Here is an 11,438-nt window from a genome sequence, read left to right as displayed (position 1 = left end):
GATCCAGCAGATCGGCGCTCGTTTACAGTTATTATAGGGCCCCCATCGGCCCATGTAATAGTACCCTTAGTGGTTCCTAAACATATGGCTTGTGTCTGGCACTTGAAACCCAACATGGCCGATCCTTATCTCTCTTAACTTCATCTATTGGGGAAGAGTCGGGAGGCCTCCATATAGTGGTTCTCTGATCCTGCCAAAACTGCTGGGGTTTGGCCAAATTTTACTTAAGTTTATCTCTGTAAGGAGATACCTACTGAATACATGTGTCTTCAGGGGACTGCAAACATGCTAAGGGTCACCCCCACTTCCGGTTTTGTCTTGCTGTGTTTGTTACTAAAGACAGAATTGCCCTGACAACAGACATCAGATAGCAGGAAAGTGGGATATCTAGAAGCCAAGATTGTACATTTATTTTCTTGGTTTAAAAATAATAAAGTTATTTACAAAAATATTAGGAATGACATAGGCAATCACATCGAGGGAAATTGTTGACATTGACAGTGTATAGGGGTCTCCCGACGAATGAAGTCAGTGGACATAGCGGTCAGGCATGATGGAATTTCACTACCTGTCCCCTTTGTTCTCTAGGAAATAAGCTGCCATCAGAGCAATCTGGCTGTGGATAACCACTCCCCATAAAGAATGTTTATGTGTATGGGGAGGATAGGAGAGATACCTATCGGCCTACAGCTATGTATGCCTTGTATGAGGCCTTACACAGTGTATTAGTTTTCCTGGACTCTTTTTTGGAAAAGATGAAGATGCACTGGTGTCTATCTTTGACATTTGAGATTGTAACTCATCGTGCTGGCTTGTATTATCAATGGAAGCCATGGCACCAATGTGGACAGAGCCTAAATCTTAAGGCCCTATTTCACGGAATGATTATCGTTCATAAACTCGCTCCAACGACCGCTCGTTAACGTTTACTAAACGATTTTTTTTTTGCGAATGATGACACATAACGTGAACGATATATGTAGTGTATCTTAGGCCTCAGAAAATTCCCCACCGTATATCATTGCAGTCTCGGAAACTCTAATGATAGTGCGCGGTGCCAGAAGCTGATTACATTTGTAGGTAAAATGATACAGGAACGCTGAGCGGAATCCACACTGGTAGTTTTCAGGACACATAATGGTCACCTATGTGATCACACGGCAGCGGTGAGCGGTATAGTCAGCCCTTAGTGCGGTTAGCAGGAGAGAGGACTGTTTCAGCCCGTCTTACCTGATGCCTTTGAAGCAGAAATGTCTGGAATCTCTGGAATATTTGCCCTTTGTAAATCACGCACCTGACTGGGCACCAAAGGGGATTTGGAGTGTTTGATTCTTTTAGATGCCCCGTCACATGTTTTTCATCAGTCCGTGCGAGGAGCAATAATATGAAGGTAACATTCCTCCAGTGCATGCACGGATTTCTGGATAAGCCGTACGGTTCAGGAAAGTATTCATGCGGGTTGTGCTGCATCGATTACATCTCCATTGATCATACCAAGGTTGATGTACAGCAAGTATTAGAAGGGGAGATAAACAATGGATGGAGTCCACGGGAGACGACAACACCTGCACATTCCTTCTCACCGGGGTTACGTAATACTGGAGAATATATTGTCACAAGGGCTTCAAAGCTCTGGTGGGATCTAAAGGGGGGGGCGGTTTCTTTACAAGAGGTGTCTATTTACCTAGGAGATATGAAGATGATACGGATCTGGAGAGAAGCCAGTCTGCCGGGAAAAAATCTATTTAAAGCAATGCAAACCCTTAGAAAGGTACTTTGGCTGTCTGCACCCTATCAAAATGACGAAATTTAGCGAAGGAATTGGGGGTCTATTTCCTCCTAGAAATCTCCATCTTATGCTTGAATTTGGCCTGTCAATAATACAGAATAGTAAGAGAGAGATTGGAGTCTCTGAAGGAGACTTAAAGGGGATGTTCAGAAAAAAAAAATCTTTTAAATCAACTGGTGCCAGAGATTTGTAATTTACTTATATGACAAAATCTCAAGTCTTCCAGTACTTATCAGCTGCTGTATGCCCTGCAGAAAGTGTAGTTTTCCTTCCCGTCTAACACAGTGCTTTCTGCTGCCACCTCTGTCCATGTCAGGAAATGTCCAGAGCAGTGGCAAATCCCCTTAAAATACCTCTCCTGCTTTCCAGACTGGAAAGAATATGCCACTTTCTGCAGGACATACAGCAGCTGATAAGTACTGGAAAAAGACATGTTTTAATAGAAGTAAATTACAAATCTCTGGCACCAGTTGATTTGAATTTTTTAAAAGAGGTTTTTCAGGCAAACATACTGATAAGCTAGGTGGGGTGTCCACACCCAGCACCCCTGCTAACCAGCTGTTCAGTGCCTGCACTACACAATGAACAGGACCAGGAACCGTTGGCTCCATTTACTGTGTAGTGGCCAGACCTGGTAACTGCAGCTCAGCTACCGTTTACTTGAATAGGATCTGGGTTGTAGTGACAAGTCACCTCTGCTACTCAGTGAACGGAGCTACCACCTCAAGACTCATTCACTGTGTAGTGAAAACACATGCAAATATTGCCCTTAGTCGGATTTGAACCCAGGGCCACAATGTAAAGTATTCTGGAGTGCTGACTAATGTAAGTTAATACTATGTTTTTATTACCATGATCTCAATATATCAAAAAACAGTGGTAAGGGTCTATCTTATAATGAACTCCAATGATGAAGAATAAAAAGGATTTTAATCATGTGACTGACTGTTTTGTGGATTGTAGCCCTGGGCTTCAGCACTCTGCCTCTATTCATATCTGATGGAGATGTCATTGAAGCCTATCACTGTGAGCGGTGATGTTGTGTGTATGTTGGTGACAGTATTATTCTAGCAGCTGACTCAGTCACTCTCTCCGTCTGTACGTCCCATTAGAAAGGTGATGATGTAACTTGTATCTACAGTCTAGGACACAATATACATCATGTTCCATGAGCAACCATGTTTTCATCACCTGTCTGCTGATGTGGTCAGTAATAATATCCTGTGTTTTTGTATGATTCATAACATTCACCCCCAGGATCTTTCTAAACCGGTGTCCACTTTTGATAACCTTAAAGTGTTTTTTTTTTTTTGCAGAAAACAATAGTACAGGTGATTTTAGGAAACTTTGTAATTGGGTTTATTAGGCAAATATGCCATTATCTGCATTCAAAAAGACTTTCCCCAGCCCCCTCCTCTCTCTCTCTCTCTCATCCACTGCTCATTATCAGGAAATCACATCTTCTTGCATCAGTCGGATCCTGTCTGTTCTATGGAGAGGGGAGGGGGGAGGAGGTAGATTAGTCGGCAGCAGAGAGCGGAGAACAAAGGATTACACAGTGGGATCTGTGTGAAAGCTGGTATTCAGAGGTCAGAGAGGTCAGTGCTGACTTCAGAGGAGATAGCCCTGTGATGTAGCTGTAAATGAACTCTTTGTTGTCCTGTTTTGGTGCCTCATCTCCCTCCACCCCTCCCCTCTCCATAGGAAACAATGAAGACAGGGGGACAGCTTCAAACTGCCTCTTCATGATAAAAATGCATTTTTTGGCTAATAAACCCAATTAAAAAGTTTCTAAAAATCACCTGTAGTATTGATTTCTGCAAAAAAATAAATAAATAAAACGACAGGTACACTTTAAAGGAAACCCACCACCATGAAAACTGCAATCTATAGGCAGCATTTTACAGAGCACGAAGAACTGAGCAGATTGAAATATAGCATTGCTGAAGTCCGTGAGATCCGCTGCTGATCCTGTAGGTGTGAAGGCACCCTTAAAGAGCTTTGACAAGACATTTTGCAAAGGAGTTGGGGCACTGTTCTAGAGATCCCCAGAGGACCCTGAGAACGGACCCCCACAATCTAACACCTCTCCTCCATCCTGTTGATAGGGGACAAGTAAAAATAACTCGACAAGCCCCTTTAAGTACATTATAGGGAGAGATTTAAAGTAAATGTATAATTCGAAAATGACTACTATTTATATAATGTTTTGTGTGATACATACATACATATTTGTTATTTCCCGAATGGTCCTCATCATCATCTCCATTGGCCTGCCATAAAGCTGACCCCCCAGATGGTGCCCCAAGACTTAGTCAGAGACAGTGACGGTTCTATAGCCTGTGCTGCTATATTTCTGTATGAATACTTTCTTTCAGGGATTGTTTATATTGGCATAATATTGAATTTTTCTTCCTATGATATGAAAGTCCTTTTAGGTGCTTGAACTCCTGGTGAGGAGAGGAGCCTCTCATATGATTCATCACGCTGTTATGTGCCCTCATTCCTCTTCATTTAATCCAGAATTATCACAATAAATAAGCAGCATTTTTATTTCATATTCTGAATGTTTTAGGGTATGTACGCCCTGGTGCACATTTTATAGCATGAAGGACGAGGGGCCGGGGAAGCAACTGTATCTGCCCCATAAGATGAGGACTCCCGTATTATAAAAGGCACAAGGTAGATGGCGGAAGACTTACAAGTTTTGTATTGGAATCCCTACAAGTCGGGCTTGGCTTAGATCCCCAGTCATGTCCTAAGGCTTCTTATTTGAGTCAAACACTGACTTGAAGTGAAAGCTACTTCCTATAAGTGGCATCAGAGAGCGGATTTGACTATTATTCTTCCCGGAATTCCCCTGTTTTTATGATGCTTTATGTGATCAGCAAAGCAGCGGGCATTTTCCTGCTCCTCGGCTGATCACTGACACTATTACATGGGCCAATACTAGTAATGGGGCCCTTACTCTTTAAAGGGGTTGGCCACTTTATAGTAAAAATGCTTAGTGTACAGTATTAGTAAGCGTATTCACTGCACTTACTGACAGCAGCTTCCTGTGTACCTCATAGAGCTAAAATCAGACTCCCCTCCTCCAGGCTGGGCTGTCCTGCTATGTGGTGAGTCTGTCCACAAGATGGCCAACATGGAGGAGCATGTGACCATGCCCCGCCCCAAGTGCCCGCCACTGAGCCTGTATATGCCTATGGTAGACACTGGGGGGGTGGGGCATGGTCACATGCTTCTCCATGTCGGCCATCTTATTGAGAGAATCACCACAAAGCAGCACAGCATGGAGGAGGCGAGTCTGATTTTGGCTCTATGGGAAACACAGGGAGCTGCTGGTCAACCCCTTTAATGATTTTAGTTCTTTGCTGGGCTTGGTGTCCAACCATACATAATAGACGAGTGTCTGCTAAATCCAACTATTTTTACAGGACTGACCATCTAAAGTGTATGGAGGCTTCCACAGATGTCAGGGGAGAGAAAGATTGGGCATGTTGAATTTCAACCACCTGATCCTTTTGTTCTATGGGACATAAAACATGAACACTGTATTCCAAAAACAGCAGCACCCCTGCTCTCAGTTTGTGTGTAGTGTTACAACATGACTAAGTTCTCTTAAAGGGTTGCTCCGGTGAAAATAAATGTTTTCAAATCAACTGGTATCAGAAAGTTATACAGATTTGTAAATTACTTCTTTATAAAAAAAAATCTCAATGCTTCCTTCCAGTACTTATTAACTGCTGTATGTCCTGGAGGGAGTGGTGTCTTATTTTCAGTGCTGCCACCTCTGTCCATGTTAGGAACTGCCCAAAGCAGAGGAGGTTTTTCATGGGGTTTTGCTCCTGCTCTGGATAGTTCTTGTGGCAGCAGAGAGCACTGTGTCACACTAGAAAGAATACACTACTTCCTGCAGGACATACAGAAGTGGTTAAGTACTGGAAGGCTTGAGATTTTTTTTTTTAAGTAGTAATTTACAAATCTATATAACTTTCTGACACAGGTTGATTTGAAAAAATAAATAAATAAATAAAATCACCGGAGTACCCCTTTAAATGGAACTGATCTGCAATACCACAAACAAACTGAAGACAAGAATGGCGCTATTTCTTATAGAAAGCACCTATGTTTTTCTAATCCTGGACAACCCCACGCTCCATGAATGATGTTCTTGTCTGTTATGTTCCGCCAGGTGTACAGCGTGTGTATTCATGTATCATGCAGGTGTCCTCCATATTTGTTTAGCTTATCTTCCGCTGATTTCTCACTTAACAAATGATTACATATTCCAGTGACAAGCCGCCTCTATCCTAGAATTATCACCGTCTATAATGCGTCTGTCATAATATCAGCTCCAAAGAGAAACTGCGGTTAATTGCCTGTTAAACATGGCTTCCCAGATGCTTTCACCTGTAAAAAGCTGGCGTCACCCATCTGAACCCCACAGGCATTGTACCCGGTGCCAACAATGCGCCGCACTTAGTGACATATGAGCCTTTCATTCTCTACCCACTCCTACAGAAATAATACAAACTTCACAAGTTTAACAAACAGCCGTCCAGGCCCCAGATGACAGATTAGTCAGTGTTTGCTCAGCAGCCCGCCTGTGTTCCTGCAGGTTTGCCATTACCTGGAGTCCTACGAGTTACGGCTTGCACCCTACAGCTCACCCCAGTGACATCTCAGCTGCACCCACCTTATCAGCTCCTCACTCCTCTACTTTATTCAACTATAAATAAAAAAAAGCTGCCCAACAGAGATCTAATACTTCATATAAAGTCATGGTTCTTAAAGGGGAAGTGCCACCTAGATTTTTATTTTTTTATTTATTAATAAGAGGCTGAAACATACGTTTCTCTGATAAGTTTCTATATTCTTATTGTTATTTTTTTTTATTTTTTTTAAATGTGTATATTATTATGGGGGCAGCCATATTGCCTGAGCTTTTTCTCTGTTTTGTTAAAAGCATTTAGAAAAATGCTCTGGAGCACCCACATGGCCCATAGGGAACAATAGCATTGGGTTAACTTCTCAGGGAGAATGTTGCAGGCATGTTTTGTGACCTGTGCAGAGATCATTATGTAGGGAGGAGAAGAAGAAGGGAACTGTTCCCATCACCTATTGTGAATGGCCTGATCCAATCTTATAACTATAATCCTGCAAGAGATCATGAGAGACTGCATGAAGTTATTTCTATAGAACAGGAAGGGGTAGCTTATTACTAGGGTCAGTGGTCAGAATGAAAACTACGTTGTCAGCGCTCGCACTGAAATCCAGGTGGCGTGTTCCGTTTTTCAAAATGGTGGCCAGTTCCTGTGCTTAGCGCCGGTTTCTTCCTGTGTGCCAGCCCACTCTATGCACTGGAGGTGGTCCCAGCGCCCCCAGTGTAATGATACCCCCTCCACTCTGTAACATGGCAAGGCTTTATTGTAATGGAGGCGTATCACTGAGGGGAGGGGATATCTGAGGCTCGCCTCCAGTGCATAGAGCCAGCCGCTGCACAGGAAGAAGCAATAGTACATTCACTTTCAAAGTATACAGAGTACAATGGTAAATTGTGGATGGGGGGTGTCACCAAAAATTCTTTACAAATATGTTAAACATAATTTAAATAATAGGGTATTTTTTGATGGAATATGCCCTTTAAAAAAAAAATCTAATCAACTGGCGCCAAAAAGTGATCTTGACTTTTAAAAAACGGTATTTAAAAAAAGTCAGGCCTTCCAGAACTGCTGCTGTACTCATAGAAACATAGAAGATTGTCGGCAGAAAAGACCACTGGGTCCATCTAGCAGGGAACACTGGGTCAGATTGGAAACACTATAAAACTTCCTCAGGGTGCGTTCACACTTACCGGATCTGCAGCAGATTTCATTTAAAAAACTGAACACAGCATCAAATCTGCACCATCAAATCTGCTGCAGATCCTGTAGGTGTGAACGCACCCTCAGGGAATAAAAACCCACTATGGAGAATCACATTTTCGGCAAATAATCATTATGACCAACCTCATGTGCGTGGACTTCTTACCCCAAACTGAAATTGTAAGCTGGCCATGATCATGTAATAGTTATTAGCCAAACTATCTCCTATTCCCCTACACACATGAGCATTTATATGTACCTAATACCCACTGCTAGACTCCTCTGGGATCAGCTTATCTCTCTGAGAACAAAAGGATAGGGAAGTTGATACCCAACATGCCCGACTCTTCTCTCCCTCTATATCATCTGCCAGATCAGAGTTGTGAAATTCTCATAAACGTTAGACAGTCAACCAGTCCAGCCAAACTCTGGACAGGCTATAAGCCAACATACCTCATCCCTCTCTTCACCTACATTTGACATTAAGGGCCGTATTACAGGGGACGATTATCGTTTGAAAAATCGTTACATCGTTCGCATTTAAACGATAATCGTTTTGTGTAACAGCAGATGATTAAACGACCAACAAGAAACCGTTGGTCGTTTGATAGAATTCAGACCTATTTTTATCGTTTGATCGTTCGTAAATCGTTCGGTGTAATAAGAAGTCATAGCTGAAACGTACGCAATAGTGATGACAAAACGACTGCAAGAGCGATCATAAGTAACGATCTTCGTTCTGTGTAATTGGGCAAACGATTTCAGGTCGTTTGCTATAGCGATCGTTTGAGATTGTTTATCGTTAATCGTTAGTCGTCAAAAAATCTATTGTTGTAATAGTACCCACACGAAACAGGATCTGCAGCAGATTTGATGGCCCAGATTAGATTCAAAGCAAATCTGCGACTTCAAATCTGCGGCTGGTCTGCTGCGGATCCTGTACGTTTGAACGCACCCTTAGGGAGTGTTGGGAGACCCCCATACACATTAAAGGGATTATGGAGGCTTAGAAAAACATGGCCACTTTTTTTCTACCTCTCCTGTCCTCAGTATGGGTTCAGTTTGGTCGCTCAGTTCCATTGAAATAAATGGAGCTAAGTTGCAATACCACACACAACCTGAAGACAGAGGTGGCGCTGTTTTTGAAAAAAAAAAAAAGTAGCTGTGATTTTGGATAACCCCTTTTATTGATGTAGTGATGATGCCATGTCACCCCCTCCCCTCTGTTTGTGATGTCCTGACACTACTACACTTGTATATATATTTTCTTAGTTATGACATGAACCTTATAGCATAGTGGCTGCGCACAGAGAACAGTCAGTAATAGCAGAACACTTTGTAGTAGGAAGGTATGACATACTCACCAGAGATGAAGACAGATAAGACGTCTTACAAGACCCGACTCGCCGTCGGTGTTTTTATATCTTGTATGTTTCTGATCTCTCCTCCGACATGTTTCGCAATGTCTCTGCTTTTCTTGTTTTATGATATGCAAAGCAGAAAGGAAGGAGATGAAAATAGAAAAAGGAAGTTTCTGGAACTTTCTTTTTTTTTTTTTTTTTTAAATGGACCAATGTTCAAGGACAGGGATGGGCAACCTTTGACCCTCCAGCTATGACAAAACTTCAATTCCCATCATGCCTGGACAGCCAAAGTTAAAGCTTTGGCTGTCCAGGCATGATGGGAATTGTATTTTTGCCACAGCTGGACGGCCGAAGGTTCTCCATCCCTGTCCTTGAACATAGACAGGCTTAGCTGCTTTCATTACAGCATGCTTAAAGGGGTTATCCAGCGCTACAAAAACATGGCCACTTCCCCCCTCTCTTGCCTCCATTTCAGGTGCGGTTTGCAATTAAGCTCCATTTACTTCAATGGAACGGAGTTCCAAACCCCACCCAATCTGGAGATAAGAGAGGGGGAAAAAGTGGCCATGTTTTTGTAGCGCTGGATAACGCCTTTAAGGCTAGCTTCACATGTACCGGATCTGCAGAGGATTTCACGCTGCGAGTGTGCAGCGAAATCCGCTGCGGATCCTGTACTGTGAAGCTGAATGGGTCCCATGGGTGTATGGGACACAGCCCCTTTAACCCGCCCATCCGCAGCCTGCAGCCCCGAGCATACATTACCTGCTCGGCGCTACGGCTGTGTGTGACACTCCCGGCTTCCCTCGCTCCTGATTGGCTGATGGGAAGCAAGGGGAGCCAGGAGCGTCACACAAAGCTGCGGTGCCGAGCATGTATTTTATGCTCAGGGCCAGGCCTGCGGGCGGCTACGGGGGGTTAAAGGGGTCGGGTCGGCGTGTATGGGACCCATTCAGCTTCACAGTACAGGATCCTCAGCGGATTTCACTGCAAACTGGCAGCGTGAAATCCGCTGCGGATCCGGTACATGTGAAGCTACCCTAAAGGGGTTATCCAGCGCTACAAAAACATGGCCACTTTCTCTCAGAGACAGCACTACTCGTCTCCAGTTCAGGTGTTGTTTGCAAATAAGCTCCATTTACTTCAATGTAACTGAGTTACAAAACCTGCACAAGAGTCGCATTGTCTCTGAAGGAAAGTGGCCATGTTTTTGTAGCGCTGGTTAACCCCTTTAATTCATATGTGACTGTGCAGCTACCATGGCACCATGGGCCAAAATCTGTCATGCCGCCTTCTGTTTTTTGGCTCTGGCCTGCTGATCGTTGAGACAACAAACAAACAAACATTTATTCATCGGATGATCAGGTTGTTTGGATCCATCTAAAAACTTGTGTTCGTCAGCAACACTTCTCCCTGTGTAATAGAGGATGCGTAGCTGACAGCTGACTACAGGAAAGGGCCACAAAAATGATTCACAATTGTGGCCCTACCTGCCCAACACTTCAGCCATGTAACAGACTTTAAAGAAGTGCTACAAGATTGTCACTTCTATACAATGTTAGGTCGGGCTGTGTATTAGGTCCCTAAGCTCCTTAAGGTTAAATTATCAACATCAATTTATTGTCTGTCTGTACATTTGATGTATCACTTACATTGTTCTGTGCAGCTGATGCAGAGATCTCCTCCTGAAAAACATGGACAATAAGTAGTTCTCTCCATTATGTGCATGAGCTCAGTAGTCCTGGATATTCATGAGCAACAGCAAACTCCACCCATCAGCTGCTGATTCACAGTTATATATCCATGCTGTGTATAGGCAGTCAACTGTCAATCAGCAGCTGGAGGGAGGGGTGTAGTAAGAATCCTATTCTACTGCATATTAGGAGAACAGCTGAAAAGAATTATGTAAATAATACACTGATCTGTTCAGCATTTATATCACTAGTTTATGTTGTCTTCATTTAAGACGGCATAAACCTAGTGACAGATTCCCTTCAAGATATAGGGCTGGTTGATAGAGATAACTGGTGGCTGTCAGTTACCTTTCTCAATCGGCCCGTTTGACGTGGCTGAGTGTTCCTGTGTTCTCTAGGAGGAGGGGATAATTATACTGCTACAAGAGGCTGCAGCTTTTCTTACCCAGAACAAAGGTTCAGGTGGTGATTTTCTATCACGCCTGACCCTTATCACGATCGATAAGGGGAGCCCCATACGCTATATATATATATATACAGTATGCTGGTGCAGCTGACAAAAGTATAAGGTGTAGTTTCTCAAAACAACTAAGAAAGGAAGACGGAAACTAAAAATAAAAAAAACTAAGAAAGGAAGAGATGGAGGGGTGTGCCCACGTGAGTAAAATGCCCCTTGAAGAATATGGCTGCCAGTGGTAGGGGGTCAGTTCGAGAAGTCAGGTGAAGT

The sequence above is a fragment of the Dendropsophus ebraccatus genome, chromosome 6 (genome assembly GCF_027789765.1).
Source record: "Dendropsophus ebraccatus isolate aDenEbr1 chromosome 6, aDenEbr1.pat, whole genome shotgun sequence".
NCBI classification, from domain to species: domain Eukaryota; kingdom Metazoa; phylum Chordata; class Amphibia; order Anura; family Hylidae; genus Dendropsophus; species Dendropsophus ebraccatus.
Note: the sequence above shows the minus strand (reverse complement) of the source record.